The sequence below is a fragment of the Dendrobates tinctorius genome, unplaced genomic scaffold, assembly GCF_039654945.1.
Source record: "Dendrobates tinctorius isolate UK_male_01 unplaced genomic scaffold, ASM3965494v1 ptg000151l, whole genome shotgun sequence".
NCBI classification, from domain to species: Eukaryota; Metazoa; Chordata; class Amphibia; order Anura; family Dendrobatidae; genus Dendrobates; species Dendrobates tinctorius.
The window spans coordinates 545,264-557,502 of record NW_027361818.1 but is presented as its reverse complement, the minus strand read 5'-3'; positions in this window follow the sequence as shown (position 1 = coordinate 557,502).

Below are 12,239 nucleotides of genomic sequence, written 5' to 3'. Positions count from 1 at the left end.
CAGAGCCGTGTGTGTACTTGTGTGGGGTCAGGAGGGGGTTTTACAAGGTGGATGTAGCAGAGCCGTGTGTGTACTTGTGTGGGGTCAGGAGGGGTTTTGCAAGGTGGATGTAGCAGAGCCGTGTGTGTACTTGTGTGGGGTCAGGAGGGGGTTTTACAAGGTGGATGTAGCAGAGCCGTGTGTGTACTTGTGTGGGGTCAGGAGGGGTTTACAAGGTGGATGTAGCAGAGCCGTGTGTGTACTTGTGTGGGGTCAGGAGGGGTTTTACAAGGTGGATGTAGCAGAGCCGTGTGTGTACTTGTGTGGGGTCAGGAGGGGTTTACAAGGTGGATGTAGCAGAGCCGTGTGTGTACTTGTGTGGGGTCAGGAGGGGTTTACAAGGTGGATGTAGCAGAGCCGTGTGTGTACTTGTGTTGGGTCAGGAGGGGTTTTACAAGGTGGATGTCGCAGAGCCGTGTTTGTACTTGTGTGGGGTCAGGAAGGGTTTACAAGGTGGATGTAGCAGAGCCATGTGTGTACTTTGTGTGGGGTCAGGAGGTGTTTTGCAAGGTAGATGTAGCAGAGCCGTGTGTGTACTTGTGTGGGGTCAGGAGAAGTTTTACAAGGTGGATGTAGCAGAGCCGTGTGTGTTGTTTGGTGGGGTCAGGAGGGGTTTACAAGGTGTACGGAGCAGAGCCGTGTGTGTACGAGGTGTACGGAGTAGAGCCGTGTGTGTACGATGTGTACGGAGCGAAGCCGTGTGTGTACGAGATGTACGGAACGGAGCCCTGTGTGTACGAGGTGTACGGAGCAGAGCCGTGTGTGTACGATGTGTACGGAGCGAAGCCGTGTGTGTACGAGATGTACGGAACGGAGCCCTGTGTGTACGGAGCTGAGCCATGTGTTTATGGAGCGGAGCAGAGCCGGGGGTGTACGTAGCGGAGCCGTGTGTGTACGAGGTGTATGGTGGGGAGCATTTATACCTCCCGAGTCCCAACCGTCCCGGATCCAGCGAGACAGTCCTGATTTTGAGAGAGAGAGTGCCCCAGCCGGGAGCATACTTTCCCCGCGGGACACAGGAGTACACAGTGGAGCCCCAAGGAGCAATTTAAAACTTGCACGTAACGTTCTGCCGGAAGTGACGTGCTGGAAGCTGAACAGAAATGAGGTAATTTCAGTAGATTGTGACGGAACCATGGAGGCACTTCAGGGAATGCTTCAGATCCATCACCGTGTCCTCCTCTGACAGAGCGGACAGCGGGATCGCCTTGGAATCGGGCATGTCGGGCATGTGAGCGGATCATGATATGTCCTGCACCAGGAGGCTCAGGTGGGCACTACAATGGGAGCTGGGCTGCTATAGTATCTTTATAGAATTTTTCTTTCTCTGTTCCTTTCTCTCTCTGTTCTTTCTCTCTAATCTTTTTTTTTCTCTCTCTCTGTTCTCTTTCTTTCTTTCTTTCTTTCTTTCTTTCCTTCTTTCTTTCTCTGTTCTTTCTCTCTCTCTCTCTGTTCTCTCTTTCCTCTTTTTCTTTCTCTCTCTCTGATCTTTCTTTCCCCTCTTTCTTTCTATCTGTTCTTTCCCCTCTTTCTTTTTCTCTCTACCTCTCTGTTCTTTCTTTCTTTCCCCTCCTTCTTTCTCTCTCTCCGTTCTTTTTTTCTGTTGACGCTTTTTCTCTGTGTTCTTTCTCTCTCCGTTCTTTCTTCCCCTCTTTTTTACTCTCTCCCTCTCTGTTCTTTTTTCCCCTCTTACTTTCTTTCTTTCTTTCTCTCTCTGTTCTTTTTTTCTGTCCACTCTTTCTTTCTCTTTGTTCTTTTTCTTTCTTTTTTCCTTCTCTCTGTTCTTTCTTTCCACTCTTTCTCTATCTGTTCTTTCTTTCTTTACCCTCTTTCTTTCTTTCTCTTTCTCTCTGTTCTTTTCTTTCTCTTTCTCTCTCTGTTCTTCCTTTCTTTCTCTTTGTTCTTTATTTTCTTTCTTTCTCTTTCTTTCTCTGTTCGTTCTTTCTATGTTCTTTCTTTCTTTCTCTCGCTCTCTGTATCTTTCTCTCTCTGTTCTTCCTTCCATTCTTTCTCTCTTTCTTTCTCTGTTCTTTATTTCCCCTCTTTCTTTCTTTCTGTTCTCTCTCTGTTCTTTCTCTCTCTCTCTTCTTTCTTTCATGCGTACACTACTAATCAGTAGCCTCCTTCACATGAACGTGTTTTGCCACAGAGCGAGTGTCTGTGTGGATCACATGCGTGTCCGTGTGATCCACGCGGAGACAAGTCCGTTTTTGGCGGTCACCACGGATGTCACACGGCATGAGTCGTGGTATGTGTTAAGGGGGGGCCCACTGAGACTTTTTCGCCCGGGGCCCTCAAAAACCTGGAGTCGGCCCTGGCGCAGGCACACCCAGTTACTATGCCAACGATTACGAACTTTACATGACCCCAGCAGGACACAGTTTCTGCCAGATAATATCAGCTCTTAAAGCGAAACCCAAAGCACAAATGCAAATCTAGCTTCATCACATGACGCATGCCCCTGAGAGAGAATGTCCGCCAAAGTGGATTTAGAAGCCCAGTGCGCCAAACTAGCTTTTAAAGGGCCGACGCGCCTAAGTGATTCTTAAAGGGCTGACGCACCGAAATGAGTCTTAAAGGGCCGGCGCGCCAAATCGAAAGCTGAGTGACCCCACGCTCCAAATCGGAGGCTGATCGACCCTGGCCTACAAATCGGAGGCTGAGCCACCCTGGCCTCCAAATCGGACCCTGAGTGGCCCCGCCCACCAAATCGGATCCTGAGGGGCCCCACCCACCAAATCAGACCCTGAGGGGCCCCACAGGCCAAAGTGGCCCCTGAGAGGCACCCACAGTTAAAACGGATCCTGAGTTGAAAGTCTTGCAGGGGCAGCAGGCAAGTCTCTCTTAAAGGGGCAGCCTGGGCACCATTTCAAACCACTATCTGTACTTCCTTCAGGAAATACACATCTAGTTATAGTGGTTTGAAAAAACCACTATATTGTAATCCGAACGCTGCTAACTTATTCTTCTTCTTCTTATTATTAAGTTGATTTCCGCAATTAATGCGGCCCGAACCGCTACACGCACAGACTCCGTTGAGGTGTCGTTTCGAAGCCAGCGTCCATGAGAGGTGTGCTAAGTATTTTTCGTGTCGATCGGAGTTGTAGTTTTTGCGCAATTTGCGTTTGAAAATTTTTTTTCCCGTCATTGGAATGCACTGTCTCCAATGCTTTTCAATAGGAAATGGCAAAACATGCCCTGAGGCGATTGAAATGACAGTTGAGCTCATTGATATGCGCAGGCAGACCCAGTTACTATGCCAACGCCTACGAACTTCACTTGAACCCCAGCACAGAGCCTCTGACACATAATATCAGCTCTTAAAGCGAAACCCACAGCACAAATGCAAATCTAGCTTTATCACATGACACATGCCCCTGAGAGAGAATGTGTGCGCCAAAGTGGATTTAAAAGAAGCCCAGTGAGCCAAACTAGCTCTTAAAGGGCCAACGAGCCAAAGTGATTGTTAAAGGGCCAGCGCACCCAAATGAGTCTTAAAGGGCCGACACACCAAATCGGAGGCTGAGCCACCCCGGCCTCCATATCGGAGGCTGAGCCACCCCGGCCTCCAAATCGGAGGCTGAGCCACCCCGGCCTCCAAATCGGAGGCTGAGCCACCCCGGCCTCCAAATCGGAGGCTGATCCACCCCGGCCTCCAAATCGGAGGCTGATCCACCCCAGCCTCCAAATCGGAGGCTGATCCACCCCGGCCTCCAAATCGGAGGCTGAGCCACCCCGGCCTCCAAATCGGAAGTTCATCGACCCCGGCTTCCAAATCAGAGGCTCTTTGACCTCGGCCTCCAAATCGGAAGCTCAACGACCCCGGCCTCCAAATTGGAGGCTGAGCGACCCCAGCCTCCAAATCTTATCCAGAGTTGCCCCGCCCACCAAATCGGACCCTGAGAGGCCCCGCCCACCAAATCGGACCCAGAGTGGTCCCGCCCACCAAATTGGACCCAGAGTGGTCCCGCCCACCAAATTGGACCCAGAGGGGCTCCGCCCACAAAATCAGACCCAGAGGGGCCCCTGCCACAAAATCAGACCCTGAGGGGCCCCTGCCACAAAATCAGACCCTGAGGGGCCGCGGCCACAAAATTGGACCCTGATAGGCCCCGGCCACAAAATCGGATCCTGAGGGGCCCCAACCACAAAATCGGACCCTGAGGGGACCCAACCACAAAATCGGACCCTGAGAGGCCCCGCCCACCAAATTGGACCCAGAGTGGTCCCGCCCACGAAATTGGACCCAGAGGGGCCGCGCCCACAAAATCGGACCCAGAGGGGCCCCTGCCACAAAATCGGACCCAGAGGGGCCCCGGCCACAAAATCGGACCCTGAGGGGCCGCGGCCACAAAATCGGACCCTGAGGGGACCCAACCACAAAATCGGACCCTGAGGGGACCCAACCACAAAATCGGACCCTGAGGGGACCCACCCACAAAATCAGGCCCTGAGGGGCCCCACCTACAAAATCAGACCATGAGGCCAAAGTGGCCCCTGAGAGGCACCCACAGTTAAATCGTATCCTGAGTTGAAAGTCTTGCAGGGGCAGCAGGCAAGTCTCTCTTAAAGGGGCAGCCCGGGCACCATTTCAAACCACTATCTGTACTTCCTTCAGGAAATACACATCTAGTTCTTCTTATTATAGTGGTTTGAAAAAATCACTATATTGTAATCCGAACGCTGTTAACTTATTCTTCTTCTTATTATTATTATTAAGTTGATTTCCGCAATTAATGCGGCCCGAACCGCTACACGCACAGACTCCGTTGAGGTGTCGTTTCGAAGCCAGCGTCCATGAGAGGTGTGCTAAGTATTTTTCGTGTCGATCGGATTTGTAGTTTTTGCGCAATTTGCGTTTGAAAATTTTTTTTCCCGTCATTGGAATGCACTGTCTCCAATGCTTTTCAATAGGAAATGGCAAAACGTGCCCTGAGGCGATTGAAATGACAGTTGAGCTCATTGATATGCGCAGGCAGACCCAGTTACTATGCCAACGCCTACGAACTTCACTTGAACCCCAGCACAGAGCCTCTGACACATAATATCAGCTCTTAAAGCGAAACCCACAGCACAAATGCAAATCTAGCTTCATCACATGACACATGCCCCTGAGAGAGAATGTGTGCGCCAAAGTGGATTTAAAAGAAGCCCAGTGAGCCAAACTAGCTCTTAAAGGGCCAACACGCCAAAGTGATTGTTAAAGGGCCAGCGCACCCAAATGAGTCTTAAAGGGCCGACACACCAAATCGGAGACTGAGCCACCCCGGCCTCCAAATCGGACAATGAGCCACCCCGGCCTCCAAATCGGACAATGAGCCACCCCGGCCTCCAAATCAGAGCCTGATCCACCCCGGCCTCCAAATCGGAGGCTGATCGACCCAGGCCTCCAAATCAGAGGCTGAGCCACCCCGGCTTCCAAATCGGAGGCTAAGCCACCCCGGCCTCCAAATCGGAGGCTGAGCCACCCCGGCCTCCAAATCGGAGGCTGAGCCACCCCGGCCTCCAAATCGGAGGCTGAGCCACCCCGGCCTCCAAATCGGAGGCTGAGCCACCCCGGCCTCCAAATCGGAGGCTGAGCCACCCCGGCCTCCAAATCGGAGGCTGATCCACCCCGGCCTCCAAATCGGAGGCTGAGCCACCCCGGCCTCCAAATCGGAGGCTGAGCCACCCCGGCCTCCAAATCGGAGGCTGATCGACCACGGCCTCCAAATCGGAGGCTGATCCACCCCGGCCTCCAAATCGGAGGCTGATCCACCCCGGCCTCCAAATCGGAGGCTGAGCCACCCCGGCCTCCAAATCGGAGGCTGATCCACCCCGGCCTCCAAATCGGAGGCTGATCCACCCCGGCCTCCAAATCGGAGGCTGAGCCACCCCGGCCTCCAAATCGGAGGCTGAGCCACCCCGGCCTCCAAATCGGAGGCTGAGCGACCTCGGCCTCCAAATCGGAGGCTGAGCGACCCCGGCCTCCAAATCGGAGGCTGAGCCACCCCGGCCTCCAAATCGGAGGCTGATCCACCCCGGCCTCCAAATCGGAGGCTGATCCACCCCGGCCTCCAAATCGGAGGCTGATCGACCCCGGCCTCCAAATCGGAGGCTGAGCCACCCCGGCCTCCAAATCGGAGGCTAAGCCACCCCGGCCTCCAAATCGGAGGCTGAGCCACCCCGGCCTCCAAATCGGAGGCTGATCCACCCCGGCCTCCAAATCGGAGGCTCATCGACCCCGGCCTCCAAATAGAAGGCTGATCGACCCCGGCCTCCAAATCGGAGGCTGAGCCACCCCGGCCTCCAAATCGGAGGCTGATCCACCCCGGCCTCCAAATCGGAGGCTCATCGACCCCGGCCTCCAAATCGGAAGTTCATCGACCCCGGCCTCCAAATCAGAGGCTCTTTGACCTCTGCCTCCAAATCGGAAGCTCAACGACCCCAGCCTCCAAATTGGAGGCTGAGCGACCCCAGCCTCCAAATCTTACCCAGAGTGGCCCCGCCCACCAAATCGGACCCTGTGGGGCCCCGCCCACCAAATCGGACCCTGAGAGGCCCCGCCCACCAAATTGGACCCAGAGTGGTCCCGCCCACCAAATTGGACCCAGAGTGGTCCCGCCCACCAAATTGGACCCAGAGGGGCTCCGCCCACAAAATCAGACCCAGAGGGGCCCCTGTCACAAAATCAGACCCTGAGGGGCCTCGGCCACAAAATCGGACCCTGATGGGCCCCAGTCACAAAATCGGACCCTGAAAGGCCCCGCCCACCAAATTGGACCCAGAGTGGTCCCGCCCACCAAATTGGACCCAGAGGGGCCCCACCCACAAAATCGGACCCAGAGGGGCCCCTGCCACAAAATCGGACCCAGAGGGGCCCCGGCCACAAAATCGGACCCTGAGGGGCCGCGGCCACAAAATCGGACCCTGAGGGGACCCAACCACAAAATCGGACCCTGAGGGGACCCAACCACAAAATCGGACCCTGAGGGGCCCCACCCACAAAATCAGGCCCTGAGGGGTCCCACCCACAAAATCAGACCATGAGGCCAAAGTGGCCCCTGAGAGGCACCCACAGTTAAATCGTATCCTGAGTTGAAAGTCTTGCAGGGGCAGCAGGCAAGTCTCTCTTAAAGGGGCAGCCCGGGCACCATTTCAAACCACTATCTGTACTTCCTTCAGGAAATACACATCTAGTATTATTATTACTATTCAGTTGATTTCCGCAATTAATGCGGCCTGAACCGCTACACGCACAGACTCCATTGAGGTTTCGTTTCGAAGCCAGCGTCCTCGAGAGGTGTGCTAAGTATTTTTCAAGTCGATCAGATTTATAGTTTTTGCGCAATTTGAGTTTGAAAAAACATTTTCCTGTCATTGGAATGCACTGTCTCAATGCATTTCAAATGGAAAATTTTGCCATAGGGAAAACATGGGGCAGTCGTGAGGCGATTCAAATAGCAGTTAAGCTCATTGATATGCGCAGGCACACCCAGTTACTATGCCAACGCCTACAAACTTTTCATGACTTCAAGAGTTTCTGGCAGATAATATCAGCTCTTAAAGCGAAACCCAGAGCACAAATGCAAATCTAGTTTCATCACATGACGCATGCCCCTGAGAGAGAATATGCGCCAAAGTAGATTAAGAAGCCCAGTGCACCAAACTGGCTCTTAAACGGCCGACGCGCCTAAGTGATTATTAAAGGGCCGGCGCACCAAAATGAGTCTTAAAGGGCCGGCGCGCCAAATCGAAAGCTGAGTGACCCCAGGCTCCAAATCGGAGGCTGATTGACCCTGGCCTACAAAACGGAGACTGAGCCACCCTGGCCTCCAAATCGGACCAAGAGTGGCACAGCCCACCAAATCAGACCCTGAGGGGCCCCGCCACCAAATCAAACCCTGAGGGGCCCCACCCACCAAGTCAGACCCAGAGTTGCCCCGCCCACTAAATCGGACCCTGAGGGGCTCCGACCAAAAAATCAGACCCAGAGCGGCCTCGCCCACCAAATCAGACCCAGAGTGGCCCCACCCACCAAATCAGACCCTGAGGGGCCCTGCCCACCAAATCAGACCCAGAGTGGCCCCGCCCACCAAATCAGACCCAGAGTGGCCCCGCCCACCAAATCAGACCCAGAGTGGCCCCGCCCACCAAATCAGACCCTGAGGGGCCCCACCCACAAAATCGGACCCTGAGGGGCCCCGCCCACCAAATTAGACCCTGAGGGGCCCCACCCTCAAAATCGGACCCAGAGGGGCCCCAGCCACAAAATCAGACCCCGAGGGGCCCCAGCCACAAAATCGGACCCTGAGGGGCCCCACCCACAAAATCGGACCCTGAGAGGCCCCAAACACAAATCCAGACCCTGAGGGGCCCCGACCACAAAATCGGACCCTGAGAGACCCCGGCCACAAAATCGGACCCTGAGGGGCCCCAACCACAAAATCAGACCCTGAGGGGCCCCGGTCACAAAATCGGACCCTGAGGGGCCCCACCCACAGAATCGGACCCTGAGGGGCCCCACCCACAAAATCGGACCCTGAGGGGCCCCGCTCACTAAATTAGACCCTGAGGGGCCCCACCCTCAAAATCGGACCCTGATGGGGCCCCGGCCACAAAATCAGACCCTGAGGGGCCCCGGCCACAAAATCGGACCCTGAGGGGCCCCGGCCACAAAATCGGACTCTGAGGGGCCCTGGCCACAAAATCGGAGCCTGAGGGGCCCCGGCCACAAAATCGGACCCTGAGGGGCCCCACCCACAAAATCGGACCATAAGGGGCCCCACCCACAAAATTGGACCCTGAGGGGCCCCACCCACAAAATCAGACCATGAGGGGCCCCACCCACAAAACTGGAACCTGAGGCATCCCGGCCACCAATACAAACCCTGAGGAGCCCACGCCACCGAATCGGATCCTGAGGGGCCCCACCCACCAAATCAGACCCTGAGGCCAAAGTGGCCCCTGAGAGGCACCCACAGTTAAAACGGATCCTGAGTTGAAAGTCTTGCAGGGGCAGCAGGCAAGTCTCTCTTAAAGGGGCAGCCCGGGCACCATTTCAAACCACTATCTGTACTTCCTTCAGGAAATACACATCTAGTATTAATGTTGTAATCCGAACGCTGCTAACTTTTTCTTTTTATTCAGTTGATTTCCGCAATTAATGCGGCCCGAACCGCTACACACACAGACTCCGTTGAGGTGTTGTTTCGAAGCCAGCGTCCACAAGAGGTGTGCTAAGTATTTTTGAGGCAATTCAAATGGCAGTAAAGCTCATTGATATGCGCAAGCACACCCATTTACTATGCCAACACCTACGAACGTCACATGACGCCCCCAGGATAGAGCTTCTGGCACATAATATCAGCTCTTAAAGCGAAACCCACAGCACAAATGCAAATCTAGCCTCATCACATGAAGCATGCCCCTGAGAGAGAATGTGCGCAAAGTGGATTTAGAAGCCCAGTGAGCCACCCTGTCTCTAAAATGGCCGACGCGCCAAAGTGATTCTTAAAGGGCCAGCGCGCCAAATCGAAAACTGAGTGACCCCAGGCTCCAAATCGGAGGCTTAGCCACCCCGGCCTCCAAATTGGAGGTTGATCGACCCTGGCCTCCAAATCGGACCCAGCGTGGCCCCGCTCAAGAAATCGGCCCCCGAGTGGACCCGCCCACCAAATCGGCACCCGAGTGGCCCCGCCCACCAAATCAGCCCCCGAGTGGCCCCGCCCACCAAATCGGCCCCGAGTGGCCCCGCCCACCAAATTAGACCCAGAGTGGTCCCGCCCACCAAATTGGACCCAGAGGGGCTCCGCCCACAAAATCAGACCCTAAGGGGCCCCACCCACAAAATCGGACCCTGAGGGGCCCCGGCCACAAAATCAGACCCTGAGGGGCCCCAATAAAATCAGACCCTGAGGGAGTCCGGCCACAAAATCAGACCCTGAGGGGCCCCACCCACAAAATCGGACCCTGAGAGGCCCCTCCCACAAAATCGGACCCTGAGGGGCCACACCCACAAAATCGGAGCCTGAGGGATCCCCACCAACAATTCAAGCCCTGAGCAGCCCAGGCCAAGGAATCAGATCCTGAGGCCAAAGTGGCCCTTGAGAGGCACTCACAGTTAAAACGGATCCTGAGTTGAAAGTCTTGCAGAGGCAGCAGGCAAGTCTCTCTTAAAGGGGCAGCCCGGGCACCATTTCAAACCACTATCTGTACTTCCTTCAGGAAATACACATCTAGTATTCATGTTGTAATCCGACCGCTGCTAACTTATTCTTATTATTCAGTTGATTTCCGCAATTAATGCGGCCCGAAACGCTACACGCACAGACTCCGTTGAGGTGTCGTTTCGAAGCCAGCATCCATGAGAGGTGTGCTAAGTAATTTTCGTGTCGATTGGATTTGTAGTTTTTGCGCAATTTGCATTAGAAATTTTTTTTTCCCGTCATTTGAATGTATTGTCTCAATGCTTTTCAATGGGGAAATTTTGCCTTAGAGAAAACATGCCCTGAGGCGATTCAAATGGCAGTTTAGCTCATTGATATGTGCAGGCAGACCCAGTTACTATGCCAGCGCCAAAGAACTTCACATGACCCCAGCAGGACACAGTTTCTGGCGATAATATCAGCTCTTAAAGCGAAACCCACAGCACAAATGCAAATCTAGCTTCATCACATGACGCGTGCCCCTGAGAGAGAATGTACGCCATAGTGAATTTAGAAGCCCAGTGCGCCAAACTAGCTCTTAAACAGCCGACGCGCCTAAGTGAATCTTAAAGGGCCGGCGCACCAAAATGAGCCTTAAAGAGCTGGCGCGCCAAATCGAATGCTGAGTGACCCCAGGCTCCAAATCGGAGGCTGATCGACCCTGGCCTACAAATCGGAGGCTGAGCCACCCAGGCCAACAAATTGGCCCCGGAGTGGCACCGCCCTCCAAATCAGACACAGAGAGGCCCCGCCCACCAAATTGGACCCTGAGGGGCCCCGCTCACCAAATCAGACCCGTAGTGGCCCCGCCCTCCAAATCGGACCCAGAGTGGCCCGCCCACCAAATTGAACCCTGAGGGGCCCCTCCCACCAAATCAGACTCAGATTGGTCCCGCCTACCAAATTGTACCCTGAAGGGCCCCGCCCACCAAATTGGACCCAGAGTGGCCCCGCCCACCAAATCAGACCCTGAGGGGTCCCACCCACCAAATCTGACCCTAAGGGGCCCCACCCACCTAATCAGACCCAGAGTGGCCCCGCTCACCAAATCAGGCCATGAGGGGCACCGCCCACCAAATCAGACCCTCATGGGCCCCGCCTGCCAAATCATACCCTGAAGAGCCCCACCCACCAAATCGGATCCTGAGGGGACCCGCCCACCAAATCGGACCCTGAGAGGCCCCGTCTACCAAATTGGAACCAGAGGAGCTCCGCCCACGAAATTGGACCCTGTGGGGCCCCACTCACCAAATCGGACCATGTGGGGCCCCGCTCACCAAATTGGACCCAGAGTGGCCACACCCACAAAATAGGAGCCTGAGAGATCCCGGCCAACAATTCAAGCCCTGAGGGGCCCCACCCTCAAAATCGGACCCTGAGGGGCCCAATCAACAAAATCTGACCCTGAGGGGCCCCAGCCACAAAATCGGACCCTGAGGGGCCCCAGCCACAAAATCGGACCCTGAGGGGCCCCACCCGCAAAATCAGACCCTGAGGGGCCCCGGCCATAAAATCAGACCCTGAGGGGCCCCAGCCATAAAATCGGACCCTGAGGGGCCCCGGACACAAAATCATACCCTGAGGGGCCCCACCCACAAAATCAGACCATGAGGGGCCCCACCCACAAAATCGGACCCTGAGGGTCCCCACCCATAAAATCGGACCCTGAGGGGACCCACCCACAAAATCGGACCCTGAGGGGCAAACACCCACAAAATCCGACCCTGAGGGGCCACACCCACAAAATTGGACCCTGAGGAATCCCGGCAACTAATTCAAATCCTGAGGAGCCCAGGCCACCGAATCGGATCCTGAGGGGCCCCACCCACCAAATCAGACCCTGAGGCCAAAGTGGCCCCTGAGAGGCACCCACATTTAAAACGGATCCTGAGTTGAAAGTCTTGCAGGGGCAGCAGGCAAGTCTCTCTTAAAGGGGCAGACCGGGCACCATTTCAAACCACTATCTGTACTTCCTTCAGGAAATACACATCTAGTTATTATTATTAAGTTGAT